General features: G+C 42.9%; 1 protein-coding gene and 1 long non-coding RNA gene across 4 annotated transcripts in view; one reads left to right on the top strand and one right to left on the bottom strand.

Moving 5' to 3' along the window:
• Nucleotides 1–27,499, bottom strand: part of MAML3 (mastermind like transcriptional coactivator 3) — a 326,972-nt gene that overhangs the window by 188,849 nt on the left and 110,624 nt on the right. The gene's annotated exons all lie outside the window — the stretch shown is intronic.
• LOC121233327 lies at nucleotides 12,264–13,812 on the top strand. The gene is made up of 3 exons (XR_005932472.1): nucleotides 12,264–12,653; nucleotides 12,847–12,952; nucleotides 13,734–13,812. It is a non-coding gene; the product is annotated as an uncharacterized LOC121233327 (long non-coding RNA).

Genomic DNA, 27,499 nt, shown 5'->3' with positions numbered 1-27,499 from the left:
GGGCAGAGGACCTAGAGGGATACTCCCTTTTCTTCTAGAGGTGAGAACTGGGGGAGCTGATGTAACTCTGCTAAATCAGACAATATGTAAATAGCAGCACGACAATAAAAAGCTCAACTAGTCAACTCCTGGCCTTAAACTCATTCTGATTAGACCATTAATTACCTCTTTAAAAAAAAAGTCTTACAAAATTGTCATAAAAAATACATTTCCAGGCAATCGTGAGCCATTTGGTAAAACTGCTGCTTTATGTCACTCGCATCACTGGTAACAGAACGCCAGCTGAGAATCTCACTGCTGGTATCAAGTGGTTCCACCAAAAACCAGACTTCTTTTTCAAAGCCTCAGTGGAATGATGGCTCTTATCATGGAAAGGGAATTTCACGAGGCAGAAGAATAATGGCAAAATGCTCTGTGACTGGCAGAGTGAAATCCAGTCCCACAGACAGTCAGGAAGGCAGCAACAGTAGGTGGTTATCAAGACAGTTTCATCAGACAGTCGAAGGCCATGCAAAGCTTTATAAATCAGTATGAAGAGTTTACAACTGACACACCATTGAACAGAGAACACTAAAGACTTCCCCTGCTCTGAAAAGCTGATTTTTGGCATCAGCCTTCCTGCAGCTTTTAGATTTTGCTTACAAGAGTTAAAGAGTGGAAGCAGATAGAATCAAATAACCCAGTCTCAAACTCAAGAAAGCATGAATTAAAATCTGTCTCCATGACTGAGGGAAATTATCTGTTGCTGATAATATTCCTCAGATAATAAAACTCAGGATGTGAAACAGCCTAAGTACTGCAGGGGAACCAAAACAATAAATCAGGGCGCTAGACAAGTGTGACGTCCTCTACTACCTGAAAGACAGTTTTGCCCACCTGAGGTTGGACCTTGCTGTCAGGCTCCTACCCCCGGTGAGAAACCCAAGGGGGAAGATCTGGCCACGGATGCAGGTACCCCAGGCAGCCCTGCCTGGGACTCTGACACCCGCAGTGGCAGCATGCAGCAGAAAGGACGTGCCCCTGAAATCAACTTCAAACGGAGCAAAATGACACCTGCAAACAACTGCTAAAAAATTTAAGTCTTATAGGGAGACAAACATGGTATCTTCCTGCAAGTCCCAAATGTGATTCTAGTGACAACTGCAACAATTCAATAGTCGACCTTTTAAGTTTGGAAAGGCAAGAATTGACAAGGGCACCCAAATAGCATTTATAATTACACATTTCAATAGTCTAAGTCTAAGATTACTGAGCGATAATTGAAATTGGAAAATCTAAAACAACTGATAGATGGCAAAATATGCAGGAACAGCCATATTCTACACTAAAAAAAAAAAAAAAAAAATTACCTTTAATCACCCCACCCCCCACTACCTAACAATATCATAGTCACTCCAGAAGAAAACTTCCTCTGCACCATGTACTATCAAATGGAGGTAACACAGAGGCATAAACAAGAAATCCACATGGACAAGGGACACAGGAACTAGCGATGGGCACAAAGACCTTGCATATATATCATTAGCTGAAAACTATCCCAGGTATGAAGGGGAGAGGACTTCACTTTCCAGCAGAAATACAATGAAGCAAGAGGAACAACCATACAGATAACACTCTTATATATGTATTTTAGCTATACGGATAAAAAGTTCTGTTAATAAACCCCAAAGAGAAATTCACAGAATATTTTTCTACCTATAATTCAAAAATTATTCCTCTACTTCAAACAATATACCGGGTTTTTCATGCCCTGTGCAATTTTTTTCTAGGGGGAAAAAAAAACAGAAAGAAGAGAGAGAGATGAGAGAGACAGTCAGTTCTCATTTTAATAACCTGATTCTTGGAAAGATTGACCCTCCAGAGAAGATAATTAGCAGCCAGGCCAGCAATTCTCTTTAGCCACACAAGTACAGCTGTTAACCCCTTCTCTAAAACAGGGATGAAACACTGAGATAAAGGATAACTGCAGTGTGGATCTTGTGTGTGACGTTCCAACAGCCCAACATTTTCTTATCAAGTTTGACTGGTCCTTCTGCATCAAGCGGATGACGTAATGTTTAAGATGTCACCTACATGCAAGGAAGTCCAAATGAGGAAAAGAATGCAGTAGTTAAGGAAAAAAGGCCCATAAAATAAATAGAAGAAAGCTTGTAAAATGCTTGAAAGAAGGAATATAAAAAGTTTCCCTGTATAACAAATCCTTAGGACAGTTTGGAAGCGAATCACAACAGATATCCACCTTAATGTGCTAATCACACGACACCAAGAAACAGAGACATCACAGTAGCAAATCTATGATCAAACCATGAGAAATCTTAAAGAAAACCTGAAATGGGACTGAGAGGACCATAAATGGCCAAAATTAAAAGAGGATTTATGGTGTCACAAGAAACAGTAATGTGTTCGAGAGAATTATTGTGAACGGAGTGCCAAATGGAACAATTTAAAGAACAGAGAGACATAACGGAAGTGTTACCATTGTACCTAAGAAGCAGAGATTTATGGGCAGCACAGGCATCGGTGGGAGTATGTTTTGGCTATTATAAATCACTACCTCTTCACCATTTAAAAAGCATTCCGGATTTCACAGTGATCTGAAACACTCTTAGGGCCAGAGGGAGCTATGCTGATTTACACCTCCGAGGATAACGGCATACGATGCTGATGGAGCGAGAGCAGTTTATGCCCAGCAAAAGGCATGTTCCAGTGGCTTTGGAGGAGCCCTATTAAGTCTAGGCTGCTTGAGGGGCTCCTTTCCCTCGCCACCCTCCCCACTTAGTTTGCAGGTTTGGGCCCTGGGACTTCCCCAAACACTAAGCAGCTCAGTGTCCAGAAGGAGGCCATGTGAACAACTTAGTGGAAGAAGAAAGTCAACAGACTCTTTTTCATACTCAAACTGATCGCCACCCTCCCTGCCTGGGTGGGTCCCCATCAGGGTCCAGATTTTGTCCAGTGAAATAAACACAGGCTTCCGGCAAGAAAAAGAATTCCCGTTAGACTTGAAAGAAACAACTTGTAAAACACACCAACAAAAGGAACACAATGACATATGCTCTTACCCAATTTAACCAAAAGAATGGACGAGACATGCTCCACAACACACAGGGTGTCCCCCCCACAGCATACCTTCATATCCACGCTGAGACTTTCAACCCAAAACAGACGTACTGACCCATCGTAAGGTATTCAGGCATTAGCGACATTTTGGTCCTTACCTTTACTGAGCTAAGTTTCTGTGTTATGCAACAGATCTCATTAATGACTGGATGGTGGAACCATTTGTTATTAAGCGGCTACTTTAGACCCTGGCACTTGGTTAAACTTCAGTGACAGTAATCTAAACTCATTTCACTCAGGGAGTTTTGTGGTTCATTAACAACCCTTTTTATTTTAACCCCTTTAAGAGCTCCATGTCCCTTCTAGTGCTGTTTTGCTAGCAAAGAGCATCTTGTCTAAATTGCTGGATCAAATCCAGAGAAAACGCGTAGTAACTGAAAGCCATTACCATCTGGTGACTGTTCAACATCCTATGTGGACGCTAGCCCGCATCCAGCATTGGGCAAACAGGTGTCCACATAATACCAGCCATCACAGTTGTTACTGGTTTGTAATCCCATTTGCAGACTTGACACTCAGGCAGAATATTGAAAGCCTGTCATCCTTCAGCTGATCCCCCTGGCATGCTTGTGAGCAAACTTCCTTACTGCTCCTCTGCCTCACGCTATCGAGTGGCTGTTGGTGAATTCTGTGCTGGATTTCATTTGCTAATACTTCCATTCTTGTTCATTTGAAAAGAACGAGCAAACAGCACTAACAAAAAGAAACACCCTTGGAAATCCAGTGTTGTGCAAATACACAGGGACTAAGACCTCTCTCTTTTCCATTCAGACTCCAGAAACACCAGTACTTCCCATGAAATGGGACTCCTTCATGTAAGCAGTAGTGAAACCAGCTATTATTTATGCCCAGTGGAAAAAGCAGACTCCTCCCCGGGCTTCATCGATTATCTAAGAAAAAGAATTTTCTTTGAAAATGGCTGACCCAACTTCAAAGTCTTCTTACTAACCTAGAAAAGATATACATTTGATTAACAGACAGATGTCAAATCAGTTAAAATAAAAAAAAAAAAAAAAATACACAGAATAAGGCAGGCTATGGATTTCACTAGTGTCTGTGAGTTCACAGAAGTAGCTGAGTTTACAAGCACAACAAATTACCAGGACTCAGATGAGCCACAGTAAGTAATTGTTTGTGCATTCCTAGATCATAGCAAATATGAGGTAAAGGCCCATTAACTTACAACTTTCCCACTGAGGTATAAACTAACACATTGTACCTGGTATTTTCTAAGAGCTCACACATAGTCATTTAACTCTTCAGCTGAGGCCGGGTAGCTTGCGAAGCCATGAATTGCCCTCAGGCACAGGACCCCTGAGCCGGGTGCTAATAACTAACCCCATGTTCACAGGCAAAAGCATCCTTCATGTGGAAAATCCCTTATTGGTAGCCACTGCCGTGCAGCATGGCATAGGAGTGACGGCTGCCCACACAGCTCCATGCCAGCCAGCTTGGTTATGGCCATTTGAATCTCCCCGTTCCATCTAATAGAAGCACTCTGAACCTTTGACAGCCAAGTTGGTTGGAGCAGTCTGGAACAGAGACTGAGTTAACACTGGGCAGAGGGGGAATGTCCGCCAACAATTTCGCGGAGGTGAACTGTCCAGTTTTTAGCTGGTTTAGTTTGCTCCCTCAACAGTTTGCAGAAAACAAGAGCAACAAAGAAACTACACTCCAAAACCTCAGTGTTGAGCTCTTTATAACCAACAAAATGAACTACAGGTACTACAGTCTCCTGTGGACTTACGTCATTAACCTGCTGCACAGTTAGCAAATTAGGAACATCCCTGGCAAGTTGCCAAAGAGCCTTCTCTGAGCAAAGGATGGGCATCCCAGAATCATGCTCTTTTTGGCAAGTGATCCATACTATCTAAATATTTGCTGGCTACCATGCCAACAAGTCCCTCTTGCTCCTCAAGGCCAGCTACTTTCCGTGTTCTATATAAACCTGACCAACATTTCCACACTCTATACAGTGATCAAAGCAAAACTTAATTATTAATAAAAAAGCACTGTGAAGCTTGCTGGAAGGATAAAATACAGGTACTTTCCAAACACAAAGAGAAAACCAGCTTCAGAAATGCCTTGGCAATGTCTAGAAAGTGAGATATTCTTAAAGTGAATCTGGAATGACCAAACTTAGTAATTACGTATTTTATCACAGAACGTACATATCTAAATCTTAAGACTTTGTGTGCAAACAGATAGGGCTTTGCCATGCTGTTGCTCCAGCTTTATAACAGAATTATTCCCTCTATGTCATGAAAGTTAATTATACCAACACCCAACTACAGAAATGGAGTAGAGAATCTGGATTGTTTTTTCATCCTATGCCTGTCTACATATGTTAATATACGTCTATATGCACACATACCCACGAACACACACGTTACGCTGAGATAAAACATGAACAGAACAATGAGGCTTTTGTCATCTTTAATACAGTCCTGATATATATAACTTTGCAGCTTAAATATAAGCTTAAACCTGAATCTCTCAACACGCATAAAGATATATACTTATTTATAGCTACACCAATGGGGAGGCTGCTGAGAAAAGTAGAACATCTTTGGAAAAAGTGGGTGGTGATAATGCAAAACAGAAACCGCTTTTCAGTTTTACTGGCATCTCTGGTCTATGAAAACTGTGAACGTGAATCCCCTTTTTTCTGCCCAGTGGAATTCTTTGAATCATCTAACATAACCCTATCTTATCTGCCCTATGCCCTCAATTGCAATTCAGGAGTGTGGCTGCATTCTGGCCATCAGAAAATTGCAGAAGGAGGAATGGCAATGGGCTCCTTCACACTTAGCGTTCTCTTACAAGCAAAAGAGCAACAGAAAGCAGGCACTGCTGGCCATGAAGTTGAGTTCAAAGTTACCTTGCCCCACATTGAGTGAGGATCTCTGAACTCTACGATTGCTGGAAATACTGGGACACTGCCTTAGAGCTGAGGGTGCCTTACAGAACCACCCAGCCTTCCCTACTGTTTAGTATCTGTGGCATAAATTTTGCTCTCATTTCACAACTCAGGGGAAGGGAACAAGTTCACTATTGGGAAAGTCCGTCACTTGAAAGACTAGTGACTCAAAGTTTATTACTCACCGAAAGGGAAGTAAATGCTTGAGAACAGGTCATAGGCTGCTGGGCTGGACCCAGGCGCGCTGTGTCGTGAGTACCAGCACGGCAGTATCAGATAGAGCATAGCACACGGTCTGTCTGCAGTAAAGGCAGACTTGACTAGAATTGTGTAAAGCTTGACAGCAAATGCATTGTGGTTTGTGGCTTATTCAGCTCCATCTTCATCCCTGTTTTTTTTTCCTCTGGCCTTTTATCTGTAAGGGTCTTCAGGGAAAATTCATGTGTTCTGCATTATAAGCTTTAGCAAAGAGTAATTCAAGAGGTTTGCTACACACAGTTATATAGTCTCTAATAGCTGGTAACCCATCATAGGTTGTGGTTTCATGTGTAACTCATGTGTCTGTCATGGGTATTTTGCATGTTATATTTCAACATGTACCTGCACAGACTATTTAGAGGCTATTTTCCTGTATCCTCAGCCCGGGGTTGTTCCTCTCACCTCACAGCAACTGCAAGAAAAATAAAGCTGCGTCTGTCTCCTCACAATGAAGGTGATGGGAAACAGGAAACAATGAAAGGTCCAAGCCTGACTCTCAACTTGTTAAACATTGCAGGTAAAATTGCATTTCACTGCAGTCACCACAAGGCCTGCCACTTCCTTTGGTAGCACCAGAATTCCACCTATGCGCATGCTGTCTTGGCTTTATCCAGGCACTTGCATCATACCAGCCATGCCAGTTTTAACTACAGCTTTGAAATACTGCAGGCTAATTTCAATATTTAACACTACGTTAGAAAGGCTCAGTGAATGTTACGAACACGGAACAAGCCTCCTGTGCCTGCCTTGTGTAGGCAGAGACTTTGTGAAGGCAGCTTATACTTGGGCAGGCTGTGCAAACTGTTCAGCTGTTAAAGAAATTTTGCTGACCTCTTGTTTAAGTTAACTGCAGACTTACAGGGAGATTTGTAAAACATCACTGCTTCTAATACCTTCAGTTTATAATCGAATAATTTGTTCATGGCTCACCCAAGTCGGTCAGGCATGAAATGTTTTCTGTGGATAAGGCAGATAAAACAGTTGTATTCACTCCCATTCCCTGACCTTAGTTGGGCTGTTGGGATTTTGCATGTTGAGTCAGGCAGAGAGAGCACTTGAAGAATGGGGTTAAAACTAAGTCAGCCTTTCTGTTCTCTCTCAATGATTTTCGATCGATTCCAACCTCTGCTATTGTCAGCTCAGCACAGATCCACTGTGAAGTTTGCTCTTCTCTGCCTCTTGCATTACAGCCACTACCAAGGACTTTGCGGTATTAGAACCATCTGACAATTCTGTTCAGGCAGGAGAGACCCAACGCTGCTGCTCCACTGACATAGCAATGTTAATAGGAGTAAAATCTTGGTTTTGTCATTGAAATGAATAGTTATGACTTGCTGGATGTGCTGGGAAAAGATCTGCTGAAACAGAGGGAATCGACTAGGTGGTTTCAGGAGCAGCTGTATTCCAGTCTAGAAACCTTGCATGTTGTACTGATGCTCTGATATATTCATCTGTGGGGCCTTGCACACATATAGGAGAAGAAAAAGATCCTTAAACGTAGAGGTGGCACAACAAAGGTTGGCTTTCAACACAGCAAATATGGGAGGAGGTGTTTCCACATCCTCTGGAAGAAGTGGGAGGCCGTACAGAAGCACGCTATGGGTCTAGTGCGACACGCAGACCACCAGCTGAAATGTTTCATCCACAGTGGCAGACTGGCAGCATGACATATCATGTTATCATGACTGTGGGGATAAAAATATATCTGGGGGATATACGAGTTATGTCCTACCATCTGAAATCTCTGCAGGCCCAGTAACTAAGCAACCTCTAAACCTTTGCGTTCCTCATTAGAGTAATGCAAGCCCATTAACTTTGCTTGGACTGATAAGGGTCAGAATTTAACCCAGTATTTCCGCACTGGCTTTCTCTTTCCAGTGCTGTCAAAAATCACACATGATTATCCCACAGGGTACCAACAGCCAAGGGAACACCCAAAGGAACCCAATATTAAAGGACACTCAGCTTTTCATGTCTCCCAACTATAAGGGAACTAACATTGTTGTGATATTTTGTATGTAAACAAAAAAACAAAAAGAGCCAGGAAACACTGATTTTCATTCACACCTCTGTCATTCCCCTGTTTTGCTTCCTCTCTCTTCCCTATGCCACTGGTACTGTGACTGCATGCCTCCCTCCAACCCTGTCCAACCCACTAAACACTAAAAGCGGTATCAATTAAAGCAGAAGATTAAGTGAAATGGAAGCAGCAAAAATGCTTGCCAGGCATCACCAGGTGTTTCACTAATACACTCCATACCTTGCCTTCAGTTTTTCTATTTCAGCCCCACTCAACAAAGCATCCTTATTAGGATGCAATCCAAACAAGTACTTAAATGCCTACTTAAATGCTGTCATTAATACAGATGATTTAAATACTTTTCTGAATGAAACCCTTTAACTGTAAGCTCTTCAGGACAGAAAGAATGCTTCAGTTTTGGGTTACACAGAATTGAAAAATCAGAAGAATGCTCTTCATGGCTGCATCGGTGGCTTGCTGACAGCACACACAAAAAAAGGAAAGATCTTCTCACTTCCTCTCAACTTTGTGCTTTGGATGTTAAAGAAGGAGCAGACAAGAGAAACCACTTACAAATCTCATCAGACAGACCACTAAGCATATGCTCAGAGAAAACCCATGGAGCTGCCATTTCTGGAACACAATTACAATCATTCAACGTCAGAGTCTTCACTTGTACAACAGGAAAAGTGCTGCTCAATCCATCCCAAAAGACATTAATATGATTTGTTGCCTGCCCGGTGCTTTGAGATAGAGAGTCCTCTTTATGCCAATACTAAAGTTACCAGAACCTCTTTTTTCCTGAGTCTCCAAGTGTTGTTCATGACCTCCTACTGTGGGTGGACTACCTCCTCCTGCCAACAGCTGAGTGCAACTTCCACCAATGCCTGTGAGCAGCACTCCTTACAGAAGGCAAAGGGGCCACCACAAAGCAACCACAGATGATCCAGAAGGGCTTCACGGACCCTGCAGCGCTCCCGAGCATCGCTACTTTTAAAAGGGAGTGTGCTCACGTCAGCATTTTTTGTTTGGAATTGCACTTCTCCCTCCATTTCCTTTCAATCATTTAATTAAATCTTTGGTAAAACAATAACAAACAACAAAACACCCCCGCCCTCCCGTCTTCCATTTCCATGGCAGAAAGTGCAGCGCACATTTTGACTAGGCAGCCTCCCTCCCAGCTGTGAACAGACTGAACTGAAATTCATGAATGCGGCAAGGCCATGAAGAATATGTGCATATTGTACAGTCTTAAGCACACACAGGACTCTGATCGTGGCGGCATGTTTTGTGTCATTTTAATGACGCACAGCCCTGCTAGCTTCCCCCCTCTAAAGCTTTATGTAGGAGGCATAATTATGTAATAAAATTCCTGTTTCTGCAGCATTCGCCCCGTACCAACACAGAAATGCAGGCTTTATTATTCTTCCCAGCTGGTAGGCACTGAATTACTAGTGTTTTAACCCTCTTTGCACTAAACCCTCAGTTTCATTTCTGATTCGCAACAGCAGGAGAAACAGCCACCGATCATTTCTGTTCTCTCCACTTGTGAGGCTGATTCTTGGCCTTTGAGATCATTTTTATCAGCTCATAAAACACCTGCTTGTTAAGGATCCAATCTGTTTCCCGGGGAAACTTTTAGTCATTGTGGTTGAGTTGCTTCCAGGACTGGGATGCCTCGTGCTCAGGACAGAGCTACTTGGCCCGGTTTTGCACTGTGTCTGCACCAAGAAGGATGGCATGCACGCTGCAAAAGGGCAAAGGTACAACCGAGCGCTACGTTATGCTGCTCTGCTGACTACAAGGCCTCCGTAAAGGTGAGACCCTACGTATGTGATTGATACCGAAAGGGTAACTTCCTTTGACATCTTGGTTTCATTCCTTGAAAGAGCAGGGGCCACAGGCTCGCACGCCACATCTTCCCTTGCTGCGAGGAGCCTGGTTGCTAGGCAGTCTTTGTTTCTGAATAGCAGGGCATGGGTTTGCTTTTCAGTACCCTGCTTGCTGTTACTCAGGGGGGCAGTCAGTTTGGAAGAGCTGTTAAGCAAAATGCGGACTGAAATCTCACCGAGATAGGAGCTAGTGGCCAACAAGCCTTATTGGTGTCTTTTCGACCAAATGGAGTGGCCTCTCTATTGTAGAGGAGGCATCCACACCCAGACAGCAAGACGGTGATCACCCAGAAAGAGAAGGCCTCTTACATTCCCAGATTTACCCTCTTCCAGCCGAAACATTAAAGATGTTTTACGACGAGGGTTTCTAAGCCAGATGCTGCCAAGCTTATGTCTGAATGGGCAAGCATTTACAGTTAATTACCAAATAACCCCTCTTGTGGTACTGGAACTCCCACGGATGATTTGGAAAGGGATCAGGTACCTGGGAACGTGCACACTACTGGAGCAGCCTCAAGCAAGATCATGTCTTGACATCTCCCTCTAGTGCCTAGCACCAGAGACCAAAGCATGCCCCAGGACAGCTGGGCAAGGAGGTGCAAGGGTGCTCACGCAGCTCCTCTCCCCGTGCCGCAGAGCAGAGCCTGGTCCAGCCCCGATAAGGCTGTGCTGGAGCTCCCAATTCTTCCACACCTGGGAGAGTGACCTGCCAGCTGAGCTACATCACGTCTGACCCCTGTACTTCCAGCTCTCCTCCCTACAGCGCAACGACTCCCAGAGCCTTCCCTCCAGCTTCCCTCATTGCACTGATTCTGCCAGCTCAGCTAGCAAGAGGGGACAGGATTTGGTCCTTCGATGAGGTACTCGTTACAGAGAAAATTAGCCACCAGCAGGAGCACGCCCAGGAGCAGAACCTGAATTCTGCAGGCTTCAGAACAGAATTATGCCCCAGCGTTGTGCATCTGTATATCATTTCCACAATTACGATTCACAGCAGCTTTCTTACTAGAGAACATGGCTGTCGCCGCTTTAACAATACTCGTTCATCAACCCTGACTGACCTTCATTCGCAATCTCCCTGAGCAAGTATTTCCTGCTACCTGTCTGTGGTTGACTCGAAACACCCAGCAGCCTAATTCTGGGATACAGATACCTCTCCAACCGTTTATTCACATGGAGCTGTGAACACGACACATAATCTTCCCAATAATCTGCACTGAGTAAGGCCTGCTGAGTCACTATCTTAATTTTTCTGTAGGCATAAATTCTCACAGCCCACCACGAGCACAGTGTAAGCAGTTGCACAGCAGCACAGACCAAAAGAATAACCTTAACACGAAGAAAGGAGGGGTCCTTTGTCATCATGCACCCAATGCCTAAAAACAATGAGGAGTTAGAGGACAAGACCATCTTCCCCCAGCCCTGCCCCCTGACTAATTTGGTCAGGTTTACTGCTTCCACCAGCTCTCCTCCAGGAGGGCTAATGGGGAAGATGATCCCTTGTTGGTTACTGGTGTCCTGGGCCATTTGTGCTGCTAGTTAATGGAGCTGTCATCTGTTTATCCTGGATCGGGTGCTATAAATATGCTTTCGCTTTCATCAGTGACCTCAGTTAACAAGCATGTTAACTCCATGCAGTTCCCCACAGCATGGAACTCCCAGGAAATTCTGCATTCTTAAATAAAGTTATAGACAGAGTTGTAAAATCTTCAGCTCAGCTCTCCTTTCGTTCCTGGGACCATTTGTTTTTGTTATGTAAAAATGTTTAACTGGGGGAGGAGGCAGAGGAAAGAAAACTTTTTTAAAAATCAGGAAGACGAATTCTGCCCTTTCTCATTCCACAGCTTCCTCTCTATACACACACTTAAATAAAAGACGAATTCTGCCCTTTCTCATTCCACAGCTTCCTCTCTATACACACACTTAAATAAAAGTTGATTTTTTGTTGGGTTTTTTTTTTTTTTTTTTTTGCCTGAGCCATGCCACAAGAGATAGTGTGAAACTGGGAACAGGCAACAGAAGAAAAGTTGATCTGACCTTTGACTATAAACAGCTTGGCGGGGCGGGGGGGGAGCTCAAGAAGGTTTTTCCTCCTGTGAAGCTTCAGGCAGCCACAGGAATGTATCTCTAGGAACAGGCTGGCTGCATAAACTGGATAGAACAAGTTCAGGGCAGCGTTGCAGCTTGCTCTGACGCCATGTCGGAGGGGGAGAGGGAGGGAGAGTTTCAGCTACAGAGGCAAGCAGCTGCTGCGGGGCCGTCGCTTGCACCCTCGAAAACAGCAAGGCAGAGTGCAAATTCTGGTGGAGTCCGCAGCAGAAAAGGCGGGGGACAGCTACAGAAAGCAGAGCGGCAGGCTTTTGTTTCTGTAGCTGCTGCATCTCGAATCCGTGTGCTGGAGCCGCGTTTGTTGCCAAGGCTTGGCTGTGGTTGTGAAGAAGCTTGGGTAGGGCTGGGATCAGGCTGAGACATGAAGCTGTGTCCCTCAATAAGCAGGGCTGGGATAGCAACGTTTCCACTTTCTAATGATAAGTCTTATGAACTTTGTATAACAGGAAGATCAGTGTGTGGGTGTAGTTATGTTGAAATTAACTTAAGTTTAATCACATACAGCAAATGGTTGGTTTTCTGTCTAACAGAGTCTGTATCCTCCAACGAAAGGACTTGCCTGAACTTGAAAGTTAATTCAGATTAAGGTAGGACGTGAAACTACAGCACAACTGTTGATCCTGAAGAACTGCAACTGTGAGTATCCCCCTGTGGAACAAGAATATCTTGATCCAGTTTGGTTTAGCTTAGCTAAACTGGGTGACAGTGTAAGTCACACTTCTGAGAGGTCCCAGAAACCATCAGTTCCTTGCACGGCTAAGTTCTTATTAGCAGATGTAGTTTCTATTACGTAAAGTTAATGAAGTAGGATTTTTTTTTTTTTCTTTTGAAGTGGTAAAGAAAAAGGAGATTTTACTACTCTAACATTTTACTGTAGAAGTTCAGATTTACTTTGCTGGGGTTTTTTTTGTGTGTGGTGGGGGTTTTTTTGGCTGAAGAACTGCCCATATTTGCGAGTGCAGTTTGACCTGCTAAGAGGATGCAGTTGTTGCTGAATTTGGTCAGGTCTAGGACCACTGTGCCAGGACAGCAGCTGACATCCACGGCTCTGTTCTGGGATGTCTAACCTCAGCACTTGTTGGCCAGGCCAAAGTGAATGTACATACTGCCAATAAGCAGTGTTTTATGGCACAGAGCTCCTTTTATAACACTAGTTTTATACTGCCATTACTTGACTAACTTCCACAGAGGTAACGTTGTTATAAAATAGAGAAAGTGCAAGGTGAATCAAATCCAGCAGTTCTCAGATGGAGCCCAGCGGAATGGTTTTTCCTCTCAGTCGCACTAGAGAAACTCTGGAGCATCCCTGTACAACAGGCCCCTGCAGATACGGACTTACGCTGGTACTAATGACTTTCAACTTGGTCCAGATGTTTAAAACACCCTCTAGGAAGATAAATTTATATTCATTCTACAGATCCCATTGATGATACGACCTGATGCACCAAGAATCTAAATGACATGCCCAAACCTACAAAAGCCAGTAGACAGAAGGAACACCGAGTCTCTTACAGAAGACAAGAGAAGTAATCTGAGCTTTCTACACTGTCAGTTCTATGCATATTCCTTATAAAAAAGCCAAACCCACTGTATTATTTATATTATTTTAATTCTTCCTATTCCTAATCTGGAAAGCAAATCTAGTAATTCAAATATTTTTTCTTTCGATTTACAAATGTTAAAGATCTGATTAAGTAGTATATATCTGTAGTTGTAAGCAATGCTTAGCTTTTTCATTAAACAGGACTATAACAGAAGTTTTTATATTCTAAGTATATTTGTGTGCAAATACATTTCTCCTGCAATGGTTAATTTGCAGGAAAGAAGAAGGGAACATGTGTAGTTAGCACAAATGAAATCAGCACAAAATGATAGGAAGGGAAGACAAATGAAAGTGCTTTAGAAAGGCTGTTGGTAATGGTGTGCTCTTTCAGATAAAGATTTTTCCATGCTTCCCTTCCAGGTTAGATTGCAATTCTCTCTCAATAAGTTTAGAAAGCCTGGGCCAAATTCTTCCTCAGCGTAATTCCACTTGGATTGATTATATCAGGATGAATTTAGCCTAGTGCTTCAAAATCATGCTTCATTTCTTTCTCAGGTAAATCTGAATGTAAATTATGAACCTGAAGAATGAGATAGAGCAGAGGTAAGTAACTTGAAAAACAACGCATCTCATCTTTCTGGCTTTAATCAGGCAAAACTCCAAGACGAGTTGTACCTAATTAGAGGTAGGGTTTTTCTTCCCTTTTTAAGGCCCACATTACCTGTTCCTTTTTTCTGTTTCACACTTGCTATTCTTACAATTAAAATTTATAAGCACTATAATGGAAATACATTAGAGATGAAAAAATTCTTTTTCAGAATGCCTTTTCGGCTGTTTGTGAATTGCCAGCTTCACTGTGGTACTACAGTCAACTTCTACTATAACTGCAGACTCATTGCACAGAAACAGCCAGCTATAACATAGTGACACTGTGGTTACAAAACACTAACTGGCAGGCAAGTTTGGACAAGTGCTGTCTCCAAAACAACTTTTACTACTTATTATTACTCTTTCTTTTTCAAAATATAGTTCACAAGATTTCATGTCAACTATGTCCTCTTAAAGACCATGGTTGTCAGCTTGCTTGTCTTTTTCTTTTGTCTTATTTATTTCACACGCTCTGGCTTCACATTTTCTATAATGACCACTTACGTAGCTGGAGTTTACTATGTTACCAGAACTGCAAAGATTTAAAAAGGATTTAAGCATTAGAACTGAATTTTCTTCCCAGTTGTATGAGGATATCCTACTGACAGGCATGTGTTTAAAAAAAAACAACCAAAAAAAACCCCACAAAAAACCAAAAAACCCACCACACAAAACCAAAAAAACCAAAACAACCCCAAAAACACAACAACAAAACAACCCCCAAAAACCCAACAAATCCAAAACAATCAAAACAAAAGCAAAACAAAACAAAAACCCAAAACCATTCATTAAAAATATTTACAGACTTCAAAAGAACTGTTCAAGTGAGAATCAAGAGGTGCCCCACCACCACTTAATTTTTTTTTTTTTTTTTAAATTCTGGCTGATGTACAGACAGATAATGAATGAACTTGAAATACCTAAGATAGCTATTAAGTTTTCAAGGAACCACAGTGAAATAAAAATCACTTCTGAAAACTTTTTTCCAAGTCATTTAAGTTTCTTTTCAGTGCTATGTAATATTTTTCCCTTCCACTATGAAAAAAATATACACGTGTACAAACTCACGCACGAAAAAGTGATGTCTGTGGGAATCATGATGAAAACTGAGACTGCAGGAGGTGAGGCACTAACACAGAGAGGACAACGGAAAAACGTACTGGGCTCGTGACTGCCCTCTGCTACAATCCAAACAGGTGGGTCCTCGCTCTGAGGCCACATTTGGTTATTTGGGCTGAAGTGGATAAAGCCACACACAAACTTCTGCTGGTGCTATTACAGACAGCGGTGGCAGGGAGGAACCAGCTCCACTCCAGTGCACGTCCCCAGGGAGGAGAAAGCCACAGGGAGAGCGGGAAGGGGATTAAGTCCATAACGCTTTTGCTTGCTAGAAGTACACACCGAATTCTGGCAGATCAGATTTCATCACTGCTCTAGTAAACAGGGCCTATATTTGCCATTTCACGTAGACAGAAGCCTAAAATACAGAAACTCTATTCCATAGTCCCAGAGACGGGCAGAGTGTGCCCTTCCCGCCTTAGTAAGCGGGGCATGTCATCAAAGGCCCTTCTGGAACGGGGCCGAAGTTGTTTAAACCATCGCTCCTTCTATCGGATTTACATTTCCCACACTAACCTTCACCTACTTTATTGCCAGGTGCCTTTCCGCAAAACGGGAAGTTTTCTTAGAGTGGGCCTTCAAAGGAAATCTAGAGGGGCAGTAAAGTTAAAGCAGAAGCCATGGCAACAAAGGGATAAACTGAAGTGACTGCTCCCATAGGAAAAAAAAAATAGCCTGAGAGTAGCTGTCCAATGAGGTTTGCTGCGCGAGCATAAGGAACAGGCTGGGAAGCTGCAGAATATAAAGAATTCCTGCTGTGTTTCCCCCAATGTGTCTCCTTTATATTCAAGAGTGTTCACTAAACCAGTTTCTGAATGCATTAGCTTTTCACATCTGGAGACGCAGGTTCAGTCGTGCATTAGCCTACACGTCTCCATTTCTTCCCTAAAGAAAAAAGCGTATCCATAGATGAGCAGGTATCCAGAGGAACCCCACAATAACAGTCAGGGAAAACAATGCACCTTAACTTCCAAACAGATAGAATCTTACTACAGGTTTTCAGCATCTCTCATGTTTTCTTGTAAACTGCACACAAGTTGTAAAAAATCTTCTAGCTTTTGGAACAACTCTTTTGAACGTGAGAATGTACAATCATAGAGAAGTATGAATGAGTATTTAGGAGACTGAAAGTCACACTTAGGGCACGAAACCCCTTACCAGCTCACAGCTACTGGAAAGAGGAGCTCCCACGTTCTCTTGCCATCCCGTTTCTCACTCCTCCCAGCCATAGCTCAAAGCTTACTCTGTGTTGCACCGATTCTTACTGTATCTGCCAATGAGCCATTTTAACTTGTTAAAAGGGTAGAAAGCTGGGGGCAGCTCAGGAGAACTACACAGACTTCCAGTGGTTGAAGGAATTAAAAAAATTTTAAAAAATCTCCTGAGATTGTCCTAATGATTGATGAAAAGGTGAGGAAGTAGAGACCAGGAGAAACTGGAAATGGTGGGGAGAGAAACTCAGACACAGAAAAAATATTTCTTTTCTTGCCAGGTTTTTCAGCAAGCCATCTTTGAGCCTTTCGGAGAAGGTCTGAAACCAACAGCAGAAAGCTGCTTGCTGTGCAGCTCTGGAAAACTGGGCAATTGTGGGTGCAGACCAAAACTAGGAATGGGCTCAACCACGAGTTAAAACAAGTTAATAGACTGTAGATCCATCAGTTGTTTCTAAACAAGAAGGTCTTCGGTTGAAGAAATCCCTTGACTACTGATTATCAGAAACTGGAAGGATATAAGGCAGGATGTAAGGAGGATCACTCTCTGCCCCCTTGGGATCTGCTAATGGCCACTACCAAAAATCAGAAGGCCCCATACAACTTGGCACAAAAGCACCCCGGAAGATACTGATTTTTAACTAGTTGCGTCCCACCCAGAAAGGCCAGCAGACATGCATTAGCTAGCTGAAGCTGTTTCCAGAACAAGGCTATTTTCCAAGCATGGATCAGAGCTAGACATAACCACTGCTGACTTTTTCATGCAAAGGTGACTGTTTCACCATTGAGCCTCTTGAAAAGGCTTTCACATGACTACGCCACAAATACTCGAACATATTGTCAAATATTTACTATATGCCCGGTCTTGCTTTATCTTTGGGCACCACCGTCAAAGTCCTTACACTTCAGTGGATGTTTCCCCACACTGAGGGTTCAGCCGGACTAAGCGCTTCGGAAACTCCTCTTGGAAGGTTTCCCGGTTCTTCTATACAGGCTTGATTGACAAGGCCAATGTTGTATCTCTTTTAAGGGTTGGTAATCAGGCTGCTTAGCCCCTCTTCCAGATCATTAGTACTGTTACTGTTCAGTACAGTAGTATGACCCCCTAGGTGCTCTGCTGTTAAAACAGGCTGACAAACCAGCCTTTTCCCCTGGTAAGAATTTGCAATTTCTTTGCTTCCTATCGAAAATGGTTTCTAAACCTGTAGTATGACTTTAAGACTCACCCCATGATTATGGGCTTTCCCTAACAGCCTCTTCTGAGAAACTTTAACAAAAGCCTTTTAGGAGTGTAACTAAGTTGCACTATAGCTAACATTTCTCCTACTATTCACTATTTTAACTTTTTCAAAGAATTCTAATATATTAGATGAAGTTTACTCTTACAGAAAGCTATGCTGTTCTGCGCCTCAGGTACTTTATAATGACATCTGTAATGACTCTCTCAACAATTTTCTTAGGTACTTAAATAAGGGTCATGAGTTTATAATTCCCTGGATCACCCTTATCATCTTTCCCACCTCAATCAGAAGAACATTGGCAATCTTCCAAATTCTTCTTATTATAGCTGTAATGATAAATTAAATCACATTTATTTGGGGGTTGTTTTTTCGTGGGAGGTAATTCAGCTAATGCTAAAGAAATTAACTACTGAATTCATAGATTAATGTAGCCCAAATATTAAAAATATTAACATTCTCTACATTTACATACACATATCAGTCAATCTCAAAGCGCTTTAAAAACAAAGCCAATATCTTTATCTCCATTTTGAAGACGAGGAAAATGAAGCCATAGACCCCGGCATTATGGGGCAAAGCTACAAGCAGAGTCCAAGCCTCATACTTGTATCATTGTCTGCTAAATCATGTGATTCAATGAAGTCTTATCAACAATAAAAGTATCTCTACTCCTGCCAACTCTTTATCAAAAGTAATGCTAAGCTTAAGAGGTATCCCTCTGTATGGAAGACCAGTGTAAAAAGTATTTTACATTCTAATTTTCTCTTCTTAATTGTCCCTTGAGCCTCCTGAGCTATTCAGGCTCATCAGCTCTCCAGTGGATTTCTAATATAATTCTGGAAGAAATTACTCTTTTTTTTTTTCTTTTTTTTTTTTTAAATATATTTGTCCTTTTAACTTCCTTTCATCCATCTTGGTCTCTAGCTTTCCTACAAAAGCATATACTGCACTCTACTTGCATGACTCATGTTGAGTTTATTTCCCCCTCGCCAAGCTATTTCTCTAGCCTGCATAAATATTTGTCCCTTCTCATTTAAGCGTATTTTTTAATTTTCTCTCCTGCTCTTTTCTCTCCCATTTCACTATAAAGATAAGTGTCATCATTCTGTGTGACGCTTTTATTCATACAAACATCTAATCACATTCAGTAGTACCAAGCTGATGGATGCAAAGATACCCTGCAGCCATCAGTTTGATGGAGTAAGCAATTAGGTCCTTAATTTTTTTTTTTTCTGGGCCAGATCCTCAAAATGGGCTAAACCAGAGCTGTTCAGTGCAGACAGAGACTAAGAGAGAAGCTAGTCTTCCTCCTATTAAGTCAATGGATTACTCCACCTTGTTTCAGGCTCTTTTCAATTCGTTTCCTCCGTCTATTCTGGTAATGGCAACCTAATATTCTTTCCTTTCTCCTTCCTGAAAAAACCCTTCTTGATGCCAGGCATCTCATTAACATTAATAACTTCGGTGTAGATAGCATCTTTTATCTAGAAGGATCCCAAAGAGCTTTGGAAACTCTACACAGTTTCATTCACTGAAGTGACTCATCCATGAACAGAAGGAGGATATGCAGCAGCTGTTTATCACCACATAGAAACATGGTGCACAATAGGACAGGAGTTGCAAATTGACAATGGAGTGAGAAGTTAGGTGAACAAAATATAATTATTGCACCTGGAATTGGGTTGGACATTACTGTTAACACCCTTTTTCTAGGAAAAGTGTTATGGGATAGCTGCTACTAACAACATTTTTTTCAAATTCTCAAGTAAGCAGTTCATCCAAAATACACAAGGTGAAATTTCAGCTCTTGCTCCAGTGCTTGCGTACCAGGGGAAAACGGGAGGGAAGCCCTCCTGCACGAAAGCTCCCATGACGTGGCAATAGTAAAAGCCAGCTCTACAGCTCATTTCATGGTCCTCCTTGGAGGAGTTTAAGCTGTGATATAAACCAAGCATCCCACAAAATGCATTTCAGTAGGCCCCGACCACACAGGACTGCAGACCTTCTGGTAGTGCTGTGGTCCTCTGCCCAAGACAAAGGATCCCAGGGTACACACTCACTTATGAGCACATAGTGGTTTACTTGGGACAGCTGATCAAGTTACTTGCTACATGGATAGCTGTGTGTCTTGTAGCTAATCCTGACTTGTAATAATACCAACGCCATTTTTAGGTAGGTGGACACCAGCTTCAGTATACCTAAAACATCAGGCTGTAAACCACAGATTCAAAAGCCACCGTGAGCAGCTCTGCCACCCATACAGCAGAAATGCAGAGAATAGCTCAGGGTGATATCTTGGCCAGTTAGCCTAATATAAGTCATCTCTACTTATGTGTCAGACCACTAGGCTGTGTAAATAATGTTGAAGTTGCTTCAAGCTGCAGATCAGCCCAAGATCGGGAGCATTCAAGTGCAGTTTTATTCTGCTCCATCCTGTACTTTTCGTAAAAACAGACACTCCATGTAAACTATCCTTTTCCTTTAATCTTTTGTAATGCAGTTAACACTACAAGACCTGGACATGGACACAATGCATTTAAGCTATAGGTACTCAACTGTTATGCTTTGTAAGAGTGGCATGTTTTTCAGTCAAGTTATCACTTTTCAATCTCCCTCTACAACTAGTCATATTAGCATCTCCCACCAAACAATGGCCTGCCCAGCCTAACAATTTAAAGATGCGATGAGACAGCATTTCACATGTAACCACATCCCTTTGTGAAGATAGCTACTGCAAGACATAAAACGAGCCATCCAAATGGGCCACACATATTTACTTCTAGAATGAAATCTTGCATTAAAACTCAAGAGAGCCTTCCTCTTGAATACTTCAGAAAACTAAAACCAACCCCATTCCAAAATGTTATTGTTTGGGGTCCTGACAGACTCCTTACCCGCTCCTCCAAGCTATGTCCTGTATCATTTACAACCTGTTTACATTAGTAGGCAGATGGAGCCATTATTGCCCTTCTGACTGATTTTGCCTGCTCTTTAAACTCTTCTTGAGATGCTGCACTTGCTATCACTGCTTTGATCCAGAGACTGACAGCACGCTACTTACTGCTGCAGCTTTACTGTCTGTCCTGGAATTTTTATCCCTGCCGTTTCTCTACTTTATAGTCCTTCATGCTGAAACACTCCTGCAAGGGAGCTCCTGGAATCTTTTATGCAATGCAATACTTTTCCACGGGTAGAAACAACTTGCGTTTTCTATAGAGTTCGTTATGTGCCAGTATTACAATATTCATTGCCCACGCTGTGCCTCAGACATGCCAGTCCAGTCCGTTCTGTGAGAGCATCAGAGTCTCTTGCTCCCGGACTCTCTTCTACTCAGTCTCGAAAATCGAGTAAAGGAGGAAGTTTTGGTTGTCACTTATGAACATCAGCGAACAAACCATTTTCACCTGTTTATACTGCAAGGCAGGATTGAAACACACTGAGGAAGCCCAGTCAGAGTCTTCCATGCTATGACTAGTGTTGAATCTCAATAAAGGAATAATTTCCAAATTAAGGATAAATTTTTTTAATATATATATATACATATACTGAAAAATAAACTACTTAGTAAAATAAACCCGTATATCTTCTATCCATTTAAGTTATTGCTGCCAGAGTTTTTCTTCAGATGTGAAAGAAGTATGTCATCCCCCAAACTGGTCAGGGTGAAACCTACATTTTTAACGTGTAAGCATCAAGACCTACAGCTTATCAGGAATATTAGATCGTATTTCTAACTTACAGCTAATACTACATCTACCTTGTATTATTCCTCTCCTAACAGCTCCTACCTTAAGGGAAAAAAAAAAAAAAAAAAAAAAGGCAGCTAGTCAATCTTAGGAGACGACATGACAAATGACACACATTTCAATAGGATTTAACAATAAACAGCCACTTCAATGAAGACAAGCCTTCCCCCACCTCCCCACTAAAGCAGAATCAGACAAGAAACTAAGTGAGACATGTTAAGAGAGAAGCACTCCAATTAACGTGTTACAGCTCCTTTAAAGCAGGGACCAAAGGGGGCTGCTGCTGGGGATGCTGGAGGATGCAGAGCAGTAATTGTCACTTAGGCACTTCACTCCCCGCCGCCCGGCTCCCTCGCAGCCCGGTTTATCTCTCGCCAATTACTGCTGTCATTTGCATTTCAATGTGTGCCATCAGGAGCCGGGGCAGAGGCACCGGCCACGGGAAAGGCAGCGAAGCCAACCCTTTCTCGAGGAGGCGGGCTGATGGCCCCCCATGTAATTTTGGGTCCCGGCCCTCCTGGCAGCCCGCTTTGCTGGGAGGTGGACTGGGGGAACTGGTGGGGCGACTGCCGGCGGGTCTGTGCGGGTCCAGGCTGCTGGCATCGCCGGGAATGGGAAAGATCCCCCCGATGGAAACCGAGAGCCCGCAAGAGGCCGCAGAGGAAGTTTTCAGGAGGAGTTCGCGCTGGGCCGCAAACCGCGCCGAGTCTTGCTCCCGGCTGCATCTCCCGATGACGGCTTTCGCGTTTTCTGCTCAAAATTCATTCGCGCTGCAAAGCTGCGTGGCGGGCAGGACACGGGTACTTCACTGCCTTTTATGCTTTAGCACTTGTGCTCCTGTAGCACCTACAAGCAAGCCCTGGCTGCGCGTTAAGGCCCGCAATGCTAGGAGCGTGTCTAGAAGCAGAACAGAAGCAGCCTGGGTTGCCCACCCTCCGTGTAAGAACGACACAGGTAAAGGTCAGAAAGCGCTCTCCGAAAAGGAGAGGGACGGGTTGGCTTTGCTGCTGTGACACAGATCCGCCTCAGAGGATGGCAATGAAAGGTCCGTTCTTGAAAACGTAACAAGTGAGAAACGGGGCCTGCAATATAGCTCCAGTAGATGAAGGAGACCATCTTTAAGGAAAATGACAAGAAGGACAAGGCTGGGAAGGACCTTAGCCATAAAAGAAGTTATTTTGTGCCTGACACAAATAGCAAAAGGAGCACTCAGTGAGGTTATTCAGACAACATGGGCCATGTTCAAAGAAACAGGATGAAATTATATATAATGTGTGTGTGTGTATCTATCTATATATCCCTGCTGCTGCATTCTGCATGAGAAGAGGCAAAGGCAGGGAGAAGTACGTCACAATAATTTAGAAGTGACATTACGAGAGTCTCAACAAGAGCTTGTTGAGATGTCCAGAAACAAAACTAGTATCTTCAGCAAGATGAAAGTGTATCAGCTCGGTTGTCTTAAAGGGGGAACTACAGGCTATGGCTAAGCCATTTCCATGAAAGATGCCAGAATTAAAACACCAACATTTTAACTTGGAAGAAAAGGAGGCGACGTATCACAAAGGAGCAGACGTGAAGGTCATGTGCTACGGACAGTGGCTCAGGTTCTTTTTTCCTGCACATGTGATTGCCTTGATAGGACGTACAGAAGGAGATAAAGGATACCTGCATAGAAAGCTTGAGTGGAATGAAGAGGTTTCTCTAAAGCACAAATTCAAAAGAGCCATCACAGAGAGAGGAAGAACAAGGAATGGAATGGAGTCATAGCAGACAAAGGAATCCCTACCAGGGAACGGAAAGCATACTTGAGCAGGCTGAAGGTACTGGATTGGTCAAGGAGGAATGAGGATGGAACAAGGGTTCTCAGCTTCTCAGCTAGGGAATGGTCATGATACACACTGCTGGCGTGCTATTACTTGGCTGCACAGAGCTGGGAGTGGATGTGAGAGGGTCTAGGATGAGACTGGGGAGGCTGGAAATCCAGAGGGCAACTGCTGACTGCATACTCGGTGGAGGAGAGATGAAAACACAGTACTTGCAGCTATTCATACCTGTTGCTTTGCTTCCTACACAGTGCACCTTAAGACAATATCACGTAAGTTCATCAATACTTAACGGATTCCCTTCCCTAAAGGTTGAAGCCTGCCTATTTGCAAAGTATCACAACTGAAATTTACCACCCAGTTTTAGAGGTGTTTCAGCTCTTTAAAACAATCCATGTACTTAATAGTATTTGGAGCTCAGGGATCAGTCTTCCTAGCTGACAGAAAAGTCAGCGCTTGCCTCCATTTGTCAGCCAGCTCTGACATCTCATCAACACACGAGGTGCAGCAGATACCCCTGAGGAGAGGGAAGAACCGCTCCAGCTAGATCTAATTCAACGTGGCCTCTGTAACTGAAACAGGATTTCTTCTGATTTCTGCAGCCAAAAAGAATCAGATGTACAGAACCATCAGTTTTATTTGCTGACAAGATGCATTTCCATGGGTTTTCCCATGAGTGAGAGAATTAAAAAAAATTCTGTGGGCAACTCAGACTGTCCACCCACTGCACAAATGGAGTGGGATACAAATAGCCAGCAAGCGCAGAACAAATCCTACCTCCTACTTGAGAGTGTGTTAAGGAAAGGTTGTTTGTCACTGATGAGCTGCAATCATAGGGCTATAAACTATCCATAGCATATCCGAGAAGCATTTTGCTCCATGCTAACCAAAGAAAATTGGAGATAAAATCAAACCAAAACAAAAATACACTGCATGACTTCTCTTCTTAACTAGCCACCAGAAAAGCAACGGAAGACTAAGATTTTCTGTGACACCTAGATTGCTGCTCCCAATTAAGAAAAGCACGTGCATGTAAAGCTCACACATGCAGAGCTTATTTTCCCCCTACCGTCATCAAGACCCCTCTCCTTGGAGAAAAAGGAAAGGATATTTAAATAAAGTAGAGCCAAAGCAGCTTCTAAAAAGTAAGTAGCCAGAGCATGAACTATGGTTAACTGAAGGCCAACACAAAAGTAATTTGCCCTTTCTTTTGTTTCTTTTTAAGTGTTTTTAAATGTTTTTGGGGCTGACTGTATATTTGAAACCCTCTGTATTAATAAGCCGATCAGTTACTGGCGCTCTATCTGCTAAACTGAGCCAACAAACTGCTCTTTTCTCTTTTGTCTCCAAGCCAAAAGAAACTTTTATGGGGAATAAGTTCTCTCCCTCCCTCTGCACTGAGTCACAACACAATGGTGATTTGGAACCCTTCCATTTATCACCAGGAACAAAAAATGCTAAGCCAGACAGCAAACAAGGGTTTGAAACAGGGTCTCTGGAACCCAAACTCCCACCACTACAGTCCGCACAACTCCTGACTCAGGCATTCTGTCTCTGAACACCACCGCCGCACAGATAGTGCTGTCCTTTGGTTTCAGTTCATGTTGGCTTGGCCGACCTTGTGTTCTCCCACAATTCTGTATTATTAAAGCATGGGTTTTTTCTGTTACAAAATGTAACGCAGCCTTTTGTTTCTTGATTTACCAGTCTGGTTCTGCCAAACTCAAAATCTGCATTTGCGAAGTGTGAGTTTTCCCTGCACTTTTAAAAGTGGAAGAGTGGTCTCATCCAGGCATGGAATCTGTTAGGTGGAGAAGTAGTTCCACAGAGGGAATTTCTTAAGACAAGTTGAATGACAGCTGGGGAAGAAAAGTCTGCTGGAATCATTTGGGATGACTTCACTGACTGACATTGCTTCTCAAAGTGACACAGCAAGACAGTCTGGACAGTAGCTAAAGACCAAGGCTGGCTCCACATGACACTGCCCAAATGCTCCACTCCAGGCTTACCCTGTTAACCCCACCTTTAGCAGCCGGTCCAGACAGCTCAGGCAGCTAAAAGATCTTGGCCATGGAGGGCTCAGCTTCCCATCAGCAGATCAGCTGAACTGGTGCACATTTGTGGTAGCCTCTGTCACCTCTTGTGGAGCTTTGACTAAAACCTGCTGCTGTTCCCCATTTCGGTGTCCTTACCATACAAGCTGAAGGACGTATGTGCTCCCATCCTACCCAGAGATGACGGCTCCCTTAAGAGCACACAGTATCTACCCTCTATGTACCAGCAGGTATGAAACACTTTCCACGTATAGTTTTCTAGAAGGACGTTGCACCTTCTCTATATCAGCCTAATGCATTGTTTTAGTATCCATCACCACCGCCTTCACATGCACAATGCCCCTTCATACTGAATTCTCAGAGAATTATGCTATCTGAACAGCATGAGCAACAGACAAAACAATAGCTTGACTGGTAAGGTTATGAGAGCTGCATATTGGGTCCTCCCAACTGAGATAGACTATGGCCTTGGCTGAGTGGCAGTAATTACTTGAAGGTTAAACTATAAAAAGCAAGACAAATTCCACTGAAATCCTGGACCACTTTGAAATAAGATGCACAATACAGCCTGTTTGCCTTTCTGCCTGCCCCACATCCCCAAACAAATACAATCAGTCAGACAGTATGAAAAATCCAGCTCTCAGATTAATATTGCATATAGTCTTCTAGAAGTCCGTAACATGAAAAGCACAGGCAGAATCGCAACAAATAACTACATATTTTTTTTAACCCACACGGGACAAAACACTGCTCTTTTGGGACTGTGATTTACTGTTGCATCAGAGGCAGAGCTCCTTCTCGGGCATGCATGTGCACATATCATCTGAAACAGCTGAGAATGTATACATTTCAGTTTCCCTCCCACTGGTCAGTCAATTTAATTAACAGCAATCATTAATTGCTACAGCAGGCAGAAGTAACCTGGCTATAATTTACATCTTGACAGTAAGCAATCAGCCAGATTTCCAGAGGCAGACAGCACTCACTGATCTTGGAACTTAATTGAAGTTTGGGTGCTTGGCACCTACTGGGTTATATTTCAATTTCAGACTTGGCCTGTTTCCCAGGATTTCCTGCAACCCCCCCCCCCGCCCCAGTCTCTTATTTTGTGGGTCATCAGCTGCTTCTTTTGCTTAAAGTTCCGCCCCCCCCTGCCATTTCCTGCTCTTCTACATCTATGGTTCATTTCCCCCTTCCTACATCTACTGTTGAAACCCTTACAGCTTATCTTCAATGTACAAGCTGTAACTAATACAGCTTGATTGTACACGATTGATGTAGGACTCTAGCTCGAGCTAAGTGTTGTCTTTATCCAAACTATCTGGACCAAAGTTGCAAGCTAAAGTGTCTGTTACAAACCCTGATGGAACACCCAACGACGATCTAGCTATTTAGTGCTATTACTCTCAACACTTCAACTGACGAATAATATTTTATCATGTAGCTCTGACAAGAACTAGGCCACCCTTGGAGGAGTTAGCAACTCAGAATATAGGTATCGTGACCTCTGCTGCAGTGAAGACACAGTTTGAATATTGATCTCCATAATTAAACCCTTCTTTCACACATTATTCCAATTCTGCAGAAAAAGGATTAGATGGAGGTGGAAGATTCTGTATGCTCCATAAGCATCAACGAGTGTGGAGGCAAAAGAGGTATAAACACAAGTCTCTGCTACATGCTTCAACTCCCTCACTGCCAATGTGTTCAGTTCAAGGCAATACTTACTACATATAGTAGATGAAACATTTCTTCAATCCCAATCCCAATAGTTAATGCATACTCATAAATGAATAAG

Source organism: Aquila chrysaetos, chromosome 1 (assembly GCF_900496995.4).
Source record: "Aquila chrysaetos chrysaetos chromosome 1, bAquChr1.4, whole genome shotgun sequence".
NCBI classification, from domain to species: Eukaryota; Metazoa; Chordata; class Aves; order Accipitriformes; family Accipitridae; genus Aquila; species Aquila chrysaetos.
Note: the sequence above shows the minus strand (reverse complement) of the source record. Positions and strands in the feature narration are given on the sequence as shown.